The following is a 10798-nucleotide window of genomic DNA, read 5'->3' as shown; positions in this document are numbered from 1 at the left end:
TCATGCATTTTCATTTCTAGTCCTAGAACACATTTCCGTTTTGCATTCTGATCATTCTAGGACTGTTAGACAAACACTCTCTTTGAATTGACTTGACTTGTGATTTCTTGATTGCATCTTGATTGTTAGTAAAGTTTCCCAACAGGATTGACACCTTAAGTATTACAACTGCATAAGGTTAATTGGACCTTCTAGGAGACACAAAAATCTTAGTATCAATTTGGCGTTGTTGCCATTTGGGATTCGTTTTGCTACATTTAAGATTTCAAGTTTTGCAAGATTAAGTTCTGTTACACTTATCATTCTGAATACTGACTTGTTTTGGTTATCTGTTTGTTTGTTTTGCATCTCAGGAACCTGTTGATTGCAACCTTGCATACACACTAGATCAAAAGGACATCAGAATCTCCTTCCTGCTATTGACGATATCAATCGGTTGCAAAGACCACGACAAGCTCATACTTTCACTGATCATCCCGCACCAGTGACTATGGAACAACCTAACAGACCCAATCCGAGACCGCGACACATTGGTGTTGGGGATGCACCGAACACTCATACTCAGCGTGCTGGAATCGTCCCTCCTGCTGTTCAGAACAACAACTTCGAAATCAAAAGTGGTCTGATCTCCATGATCCAAGAAAACAAGTTTCACGGGTTGTCTATGGAGGATCCACTGGACCACTTAGACGAGTTCGACCGTCTGTGCAGTCTCACTAAGATCAACGGAGTGAGTGAGGATGGATACAAGTTGCGCCTCTTTCCATTCTCCCTGGGAGATAAAGCTCATCAATGGGAGAAAAACGTTCCCAAAGGATCCATCACTACTTGGGACTACTGCAAGAAAGCCTTCTTGGCCAAGTTCTTCTCCAACTCTAGAACAGCATGTCTCAGGAATGACATCTCTAGCTTCACTCAGAAGAACTCAGAATCATTCTGCGAAGCCTGGGAGCGTTTCAAGAGTTACTATAGCTAATGCCCGCACCATGGATTCAGCAATGAGACACTGCTGAGCACTCTCTACCGTGGTGTACTTCCAAAGCTACACATGCTGCTTGACACTGCTTCAAATGGCAACTTCCTGAACAAGGACGTAGATGAAGGTTGGCAACTTGTTGAAAATCTCGCCCAGTCTGATGGCAACTATAGCGAGGATTATGACCGCACAGTCAGGGGGGAGTCTGGTTTCAGAGGAGAAGTACAAGAAGGATCTCAAGACTGTCAACGACAAGCTTGATCGCCTCTTGCTAAGTCAGCAGATGACCATCCACTTCGTATCTGAGGATGACTGTTTTCAAGTTCAAGATGGGGAGGGTGATCAATCTGTAGAGATCAGCTATGTCCAGAATCAAAGTGGATACAACTCCTATAAGACGAACCCCAATTTGTCTTACCGGAGCACCAACGTTGCAAATCCGCAGGATCAAGTGTACCCTCCTCAGCAGCAACACGAAGGTCAACAAAAACCTTTTGTGCCTTACCATCAAGGATTCGTGCCTAAATAACAGTTCCAGCAAGGTTACCAAGCTCCTTCAGGACCACCGCCAGGATTTTCACCTCAACAAGTTCAGCCTGCTCACGCTCCTGATCAAGAAATGAAGCACATGATGCAACTAATTCTTCAAGGTCCAGCTAGTGGTTCTCTGGAAACTGCCAACAAGCTTGCTGAACTCAGTCAGCGAATGGAGTGTTCCTACAATGATATGAATGTCAAGTTTGAAGCACTTAACTCCAAGATGAAGTATATGGAAGGCAAGACTGCTTCCCCTTCTACCCAAATACCTGGCCAACTACCTGGCAAAGCAGTTCAAAACCCCAAAGACTATGCTACTATCCATGCCATCACCACCCAAGTTGTAGATGTACGGCTCACTGAGGAAAATGAGAGTTTAGATGGGGAGGATTTTCTTCAAGATGAAGTTCAGATAAAGGATCCTGTCGAGGTGCTCAAGGATCCAATTAAGTCAGCCAAGCAATCTGATCCTGAAGCTACTAAAGAACCCGCTGCTCCCAAGGATAAACCTGTGAGATTAATTCCTCCACCATAAAAGCCACCTCTACCATTTCCAGTGAGGTTTAAGAAGCAGCTTACTGAGAAGTATAAAGATTTGTTTGAAAAACATGTCAAGGAGATTGAACTTAGGATGCCTTTGCTTGATGCATTTGCACTTGTGCCTCAGTATCAAAAAAGTTTAACTGATTTGGTAACAGAAAGGACCAAAGAGAAGGAGGAGATAGCTAAAAAGCTCAAGCTAAGGCTCTGGAAGATGAGAGGGTAGTGCATGTCGTAGGTGGGGTTATGCAAAAGATGATTATCCCAAAGAAGCTAGAGGACCTTGGTTCTTTCACCTTGCCTTGTTCTGTAGGTCCATTGGCCTTCACAAAGTGCCTATGTGACCTTGGTGCTTCAGTCAGCCTCATGCCGCTCTCTGTAGCTCAGAGGCTAGGATTCAACAAATACAAGTCATGCAACCTCTATTTAATATTGGCTGATAGGACAACTAGACTGCCTCATGGTCTTCTAGAGAACCTGCCCATCAAAATTGGACAAGCTGAGATTCTTACTGACTTTGTGGTGCTGGAAATGGATGAAGAACTTAAAGATCCACTAATCCTGGGAAGACATTTCTTAGCTACAGTTGGAGCAGTCATTGATGTCACGAAGGGGATGATTGATCGCAATCTGGGCAAAAAACTTCAAGATGAAGTTTGATATCAAGGATTCTAAGAAGAAACCAACTATGGATGGGCAGACCTTTGTGATTGAAGAGAAAGATCAGAAAGTTGGGTTTGACATCTTTGAGAGTGTGAATGAGGCAGACACTGAGGTTTTGGTAACCAAAGAAAAAACTCAAAGTGTCACTCGACCATTCTCCAACTCGAGTGCAGTCGTCACCCTTCCTAAGCGTCAAGACCTGCTTCCTAAACCTTACCAACCGCAAGAGTCAAGTCCTCCCGCGCTTGACAGTTTGTATGAACTCAAAAATACTCAGATTCTAATGGATTCAGTGAAAGAGTTAACAACTATGGTGAAAGGAGATGAGTGGAAAAATCAAGAAGCTCCAAGGTACAATGAGAGGTTCTCCTCCAAGGAAATTAAAGAAGAGGTTTGGGATAATGAAGAAGAGCAGTTCATTTATTGTTGAACCTAGGCAGAATGTTAAAGAGTATCTGGCTAGACAAGACATTCTAGAGGGGTCTCTGAAGCCTCTCTATGAACCTCCCAAAGCATAAGGAGTATGCAAAGTCAAGCTCAGAGACTTTAACCAAGCTCACTTGGGAGGAAGTCCCAAAGCTATCATTGTAAATATTTTTTAGGATCTTTGTGTTTTTGATTTTCGTTTTTAGTTTTCTGGTGTTCAGAAATCTGCAGAAGGGAGTATGGACAACAAACAAAAAAATAAAAAAAGAGTGAAAGTATAAGTCAAAAGAAGGTGCTGCGACGCAACCTAGAGAGTTCAACCACCATCGTGCGTTCTCAACCATCGTCGTCTCGAGCAAGGTTCAACCGACGGCGTGGAATCAGACTCGATCCATCATGAGAGGTTCATCACTCCACACTCGTTCGAGCCACTCACGCCAACACCCGATCGAGCCTCTCTCTTGAGCCACACATAAAGTCTCCATCGAGCCAACTCGTCAGAGAACACTCTCTCCGGTTCCCTCCCCAGCACGTCAATCTTCATATGTGTCACGGGAGCGTCAGCCTTCACCTGCTCCTTCACGCCACTTGTCACACGAGTCTAGGAAGAGACAGGGACAAGGTCCGCGTGGTTCCAGAGCCTCCTCAAGTCGTCGATCAGCGCGTCGTTCTGCAGCTCAAGCTGAGCAAGAGGTTGAGCAGCGAGATGAAGCTCAGGGTGATTATCAGGACATGCAGGAGGTTGAGCAACAAGTGGAGCAACAAGGTGATTATCAACCTTTAGATGTGGTAATGTTAGTCTCGGACCATGGTGAGTCTAGAGTCGTCGACATGTAGTGCGACGAGCAGCCGAACACTTATCAGAACACGCAAGAGGTTGAGCAGCAAGTCCACCAACCAGCTGAGGCCACTCCCGCGGATCCCAAACAAGGTGAAGGACAGAGCCAGTATCACGCACCAACTCCTTGGGCGAGCACGGACTCCTTCTTCTACTACTGAGGTACTCCGACCTTCCCTCTGTACATACCATTTCATTCACACATTGTTTTTGTTATGATTCTCAAATCCTTCTGCAAATTTTTCTTACACAGGAGACTGTGCAATTTAAGTTTGGGAGAGGGTTTGAGATGATGTATTTGATGTTGTGTCTTGTGAATCTTGTTTCAAATTTTTGCATCATATCATGTTTGAGTCTGCATCTATATATTTGCATAGAAAAACCATAAAAATTTGAAAAAAAATTTGAAAATTTCCACAAAAAAACAGAATGTTCATGTAGTTTACACTTGCATATTAGGATTGAGTCTAGTGTTATTTAGGGTTGTTGCATTTAGCATAGGTGTTGATGATGATTGTAACCATGGTAGCATGTTGGATTCAATTAATATAGGATCAAGGCCCTTGTTATTAGTTCTTTGATGCATATTGATTGAATTTGAAAATGTAAGATTGAAGCATGTTTTGAGTTGACGTCATTCCCTATCTATCTGAACCTAATCCTGACTTGCAATTATCTTGTTATGCATTGAAGTTGAACTCATGGATAACATACACATACTTGGATTGTCTTTCACATTTTTACCACCCTTGTCAATCCAAGTAGCTGATTCCCAACTTTGGAACAGTTTCCCACACCCTTAACCAACCGTTCTTTCAAGCCAATTGTATTCTTTAGTGTCACGCCTTTTCTGAGTTGAGCTTGTTAGAAAGTGTTAGGTTCTAACCGACAAGAGTAGGATCCTGTGTAGTTCTAGTTCGCGTTTTCCGGACTAGTAGGACTAGGTGAGAACTCGATTTTGGGGATTGGTATGGATTTGTGCAGAAAAGTACAGGGTAGAAAGTCTTAAGGAGGGGGATGTGTTATCAAAGTTTACAAGTCTAGTAAAGGATTTGGGTTGAGCAAAGTAAAAAGATTTACTGGTTCTGGGCATAGAATGAAAAGATTAGACAAAAAAAAAAAGTAAAATGTGAAAGATGTTTAGAGTCCTTAGAAGAAAAGAAAAAGAATCTTGCTGATAATAAAGATTTCCCAATCCGCTAGAATGATAAGAAGTAAACTCCTCCTATGACTAAGTGTAAAAAGTTTGAGATAATGTTTCTGATGAAGGGTGGAGATAGGACCAACTTCTGGGTTAGAATGTTAGGACTGAGTTTCCTTGGGGACCTTGGGTAGACAGGGCACTGCTCTTGTATGTATCAGTTGGTTTCAACCTTTAGCCTTCTTTTGAGCTCAACTCCTTTTCGTGAGAGAACCTTATTCTGTATTGACAAAACCACTTGAGAAGGAGACCATCTTCGTCTTTGATCCTCCACCCTAGCCAAATGAGTTTAATGACAATGCATAGCTTGATTCATGGTTTTCTGTTAATAAATGTTAAAGGGGGTGATTGATAGGATTGCATGTGTAGATTAAACATATAAAATTCCTTCACCATGCATCATAGAACTAAAAACAAGGATCTTGATTCTAACTACTCTATTCAGCATGTTTTAGGTTCTGAGACCCCATCTTCACACCTCTTCTTCATACTTTGTTCTTGATTGCTTGCTTGAGGGAAAGCAAAGAGTAAGTTTGGGAGAGTTGATATGTCTATATTTAGCCTCTCCTTAGCATATATTTATCATGCATTTATCTAGGATAACTGATTGTTTTGCATCATTTTCTAGTCTTTTCTATACACTTTGCATGTCTAGGTAGTTTTTGCATCATCCTTGCATACATTGTGCATTTCGGAGTACTTCAAGTATTGAGGAGACGATTGGAAGCGCATCCAACAGAGCCATGCTCCCCAGCGCATCCGTCTGAGCCATGCTCCCCAGCGCATCCGTCCGAGCCATGCTCCCCAGCGCGTCCGTCCGAGCCATGCTGCCCAGCACGTCCGTCCGAGCCATGCTCCTCAGCGTCCGTCCGAGCCATGCTCCCCAGCGTCCGACCGAGCCACTCTCAAGTCACCAGTTGAGCTGCACCCTCTCTCGAGCCAATCTCACAACACTCCCGGAACCGTCTCTCGAGCAAGTCTTATCCGCTCGATCGAGCCACTCCATTCGAGCCGTTCCACTCGAGTAGGATTTAGCTTTCGACGTCTTCACAAAAGTTGTAGACAATTGAGTCATCTTTCTAATGCCGTTTATTGCAAGCCAATCGGAGGTGTGGTTGAAGAGTTATCATCGTTTTAGTGGATGCGTATACACCCAGCTCGAGCCACTTTCACCGACCACGCTCGAGCCACTTTCACCGACCACGCTCAAGCCACTTTCACCGACCATGCTCGATCCACTTTCACTCACACCATTCGAGCCACTTTCATATACCAATCGAGGACTGGACGCACACCGACTCGTTCGCACATGTCAGGATGACGTTCCGTCTTACATGCTTCAGGAGATTCCCAAACCGACTCTTCACCTTGTCGTTTTAAGTTTTAGGGATTTACATGTTTTTACTATAAATACATTTTGTTAAGTCTTGGCTGGGAGACATCTTATCATTTATTCTCGTATTGTTTTCTTTCCAAGAAGGTTTTTACCGTAGCCACCAAAAAACGTTCTCAGACTTTGTATTCCGACACCTATGAGTTTATTCAGTATTTTCATTTGATTCCTTCTACAAAGTTGTTCATCTTATTTTTTATCTACCTAATAATGCTTGTTTCAATGTTTTCTGTGTTTGCATCCTTGATAATGATTTTCGGATCTGAGTAGTGTAGTAGTCCTTGAGGATGGGATAGATTAGGTGGATAATCTTAGGATGTAGAGTGTTTAAGCTTTGATTTTATTGATTCCCTTCTGGACTAGTGTTAGAAATACTAGTTTATCTCTGATCAATTGGAACTAGGTTCGAGACATTTCCACACCCAAAAGGTGTTTGATGAAATGTCTGACCAACTAGTGCCAGAGACTTACGTTCCTAGCCTAAGAGATTAGTTGTCTAGGATGTTTGTTGACATGAACGAACTTGTTTGTCATGCCTGCTCAACCATGTTTCTCTAGCGAGAGCTGGGTATATGGAAGTTGTTGAGTCTGAGTAGTTTTTGCCAAGAGATTGGATTAGCTAAGTTGTGATGTTCGTTGTTTAGGGATGGATCGCTTGTGGCATGTTAAACACTCTGTAGACTAGGAGACTCCACCTACATCAATTACTCCCATCCTTAGGACCTCTTTCTTTCTGATTTTTATTACATTTATGAGACTGTTTCGTTTCTTGCCTTTTAGTTCATGCTTAGACTCGTTTTTTGTTTTTATTCATTATCGCTTCTTGTCATGCATTTTCATTTCTAGTCCTAGAACACATTTCCGTTTTGCATTCTGATCATTCTAGGACTGTTAGACAAACACTCTCTTTGAATTGGCTTGACTTGTGATTTCTTGATTGTTAGTGAAGTTTTCCAACTGGATTGACACCTTAAGTATTACAACTGTATAAGGTTAATTGAACCTGCTAGGAGACACAAAAATCTTAGTATCACCTAACAATCCTAAGCCACAGGTGGTGGAGAAGGAGGCAATGGGTGACACAAAACCACCTTTTCCAAAAGCTGATAAATGAAGATTCTTAGCTGGAATTGTCACGGTTTGGGTAATAAAGCGACTATTGGATATCTCAGGGATTTAGAACCTTTTGTTGGTCATTTTGGTTATTCATATTTAAAAACAGTTGAGCATGTTGGTTGTAGTGGCGGTTTAGCACTATTTTATAATAATACTTATAATATTTCAGTTTTATTTGAATCCAATAGATTAACTGATGTGGAAGTCGATTTCAAAGGACAACACTATTATTTGTCTTTCATTTATGGTGACCCGGTACCTAAGAACCGGGATGTGGTGTGGGAACGGTTAACGAGAATTGGTCTAAACAGGAATTCACCCTGGTTTTTAATTAGTGATTTTAATGAAATAAAAGGTAATCATGAAAAACGCGGGGGGAAGTTGTGTCATGCTTCTTCCTTTGTACCTTTTAATACGATGATTCGGAATTTTGGTTTACTTGAGTTCTTCTCTATTGGGGATAGCCTTTACTGGAGAAGTTGGCGTGACAAGAAGCCGATTAGGTGCCGCCTAGATAGGGTCTTAGCTAATGAGGAGTGGCATGACATGTTTAGTAACTCTTTCACAGAATATCTGTCGATGATTGCATCCGATCACAAAACCGGTTTTAGCTTCTCTTGATAATAAGGTACGACGGGGTAAGAGTGTGTTCCGGTTTGATAGACGGTGGTTGGACAAAGAAGGTTTGCTCGGGGCAATTGCTTCGGGTTGGGGTCTGAGTCGGGCGCGACAACGTCCATTGTGGTCGATAAGATTATTACTTGTCGTGCAATGATATCTTGGTGGAGAAAAGAGCATAAGCCCTATGGACGGGAAACAATTGAAGAGTTGAAAATTAGGTTAGCGGCGGCTCAAACAAATTATGCCAGTACGGTTGAAGAGATTGCGGCGTTGATGTGGAGTCTGAGAGAGGCATATCGAGATGAGAAGATTTATTAGTATCAGAAGAGTAGGAGTCATTGGATGAAGGTTGGGCATCAAAATACTAGCTATTTTCATGCTCAGACGAAGCAACGTCGGGCCAGAAATCAGATTATTGGCCTCCACGATGAGGCTTGTAATTGGTCTACGGAGGAGGTTACTATCCAAAATATTGTGGTATCTTCTTTTGAGGGTTTATTTACATCTTCGGATCCCTCAGGGTTTCTAAAGGCTTTAGCTGAGGTTTGTTCTGTGATCACGGGGGATATAAATGATTTCCTAACTAAGGAGGTCACCGAAATGAGGTCATGGAGGTTTTGTTCATGATGCACCCGGATAAGGCTCCGGGTCCGGATGGGATGACTGCTTTGTTTTATCAGAAGGCGTGAGCAACTGTTAAGTCGGATTTGGTCATTTTGGTCAATTCCTTTATGCAGGAGGAAATTTTTGACAAGCGGTTGAATATGACAAACATTTGCCTTATTCCAAAGGTGGTCAATTCCTTTATGCAGTCGGCCTTTGTAGAAGGTTGGCTAATCTCTGATAATATTTTGATTGCTCAAGAGATGTTCCACGGGCAACAAACTAACTCCTCATGCAAAGGGAAGTTTATGGCTATTAAACGAACATGAGTAAAACATATATCCGGTGGAATGGCCTTTTATTGAGCATTTACTTCGGAAGTTTGGTTTCTGCGAGAAACGGATAACTTGGAGTATGTGGTGTGTGTCGTCGGTTCAATATAAAGTCTTACTTAATGGGCAACCACATGGTTCCATTGTGCCTCGTCGGGGCCTTCGTCAGGGGGACCCTTTGTCGCCATATCTTTTTATTCTCTGCATAGAGGAGCTTATCGCCAATTTCTGCAAGGCGGAGGAGGCTAAGCTTATTACAGGGATTCGAATGTCGACTGCATGTCCGGCGATTTCCTATTTGTTGTTTGCGGATGACAGTGTTTTTTCTGTCGTGCTTCAAAGGAACAATGTGAGGTTATCCTAGGGATCCTTAAGAAATACGAGCGGGTTTCAGGACAACAGATTAATTTTCAGAAGTCATCGGTTCAATTTGCTCACACGGTAGATGCTACTCTAAGAGACGTGATTAAGGGGATCCTGGGGATTACGAATCTAGGTGGCATGAGCTCCTACTTAGGCATTTCAGAGAGTTTAGGTGAATCTAAGACGAAAATATTTTCCTTCGTACATGAACGATTACAAGCGCGGGCTGGTGGGTGGCCTGCTCGGCTTCTGTCCAAAGGTGGAAAAGAGGTTATGATAAAGTCGGTGGCCATAGCGGTTCCTACTTTTGTAATGTCTTGCTTTCGACTTCCGAAAACTGTCACTAGGAAATTAACGAGTGCAATTTCTAACTTTTAGTGGATTTCGTCAGGGGAGTCGTGGGGGTTACATTGGGTGGCGTGGGACATGTTGTGTTTCAGCAAGCTGGACGGAGGATTGGGATTTCGATGTTTCGATGACTGTAATATTGCGTTGCTTGCCAGGCAACTCTAGCGGTTGATTACAGTCCCAAATTCTCTTTTTGCTCGGGTCTTTAAAGGTCGATATTATAGATATTCAGATCCTTTGGATCCAATAAAGTCTTACTCCCCATCTTATGGTTGGCGGAGTATAGTTTATGCTCGATCTCTGGTTCATAAAGGACTCATTAAACGAGTAGGTTCCGGCGATTCAATTTTGGTTTGGAATGATCCATGGATCCCTGCTCAATCCCCGAGACCAGCATTAAGCATTGGGTTGCCTCTAGATCCTTTGCTTCGAGTTAAATCTTTCGTCGACAGGAACACCAAATCCTGGAACATGGCTCAACTTACGGCCACTTTTGAGCCGAAAGATGTCGCCATCATTTCGGCCTTACCTATAAGACGGTCGGATTCGCCAGACTTGTTGGGCTGACATTTCACAAAAATGGATAAATATACATTTAAACCTGGGTGCAATATTTTACAACAGAAAAAGGTGATTGGTTCCCGGGGAAAGTCATTGGTTCACATATTACAGAACTACAGGCTTTTGTCTGGAATGTTAGGTGTCCCCCTAAGATTAGGCATTTCATGTGGCAAGTGATTACCGGGTGTATGGCAGTTACCACTAATCTTCGACGGCATGGTTTGGATTGTGATATCCAGTGTGCGCTCTGTGGAGCTCAGGAAGAGACTCTTAATCATGT

General features: G+C 42.8%; 1 non-coding gene across 1 annotated transcript; it reads right to left on the bottom strand.

Moving 5' to 3' along the window:
• Positions 1–886: 886 nt before the first annotated feature.
• Positions 887–993, bottom strand: LOC147921434 (small nucleolar RNA R71). The gene has a single exon (XR_015589874.1). It is a non-coding gene; the product is annotated as a small nucleolar RNA R71 (small nucleolar RNA).
• Between the last annotated feature and the right edge of the window lie 9805 nt (positions 994–10798).

Source organism: Camelina sativa, chromosome 18 (assembly GCF_030686135.1).
Source record: "Camelina sativa cultivar CO46 ecotype springtype chromosome 18, ASM3068613v1".
Taxonomy (NCBI): domain Eukaryota; kingdom Viridiplantae; phylum Streptophyta; class Magnoliopsida; order Brassicales; family Brassicaceae; genus Camelina; species Camelina sativa.
Note: the sequence above shows the minus strand (reverse complement) of the source record. Positions and strands in the feature narration are given on the sequence as shown.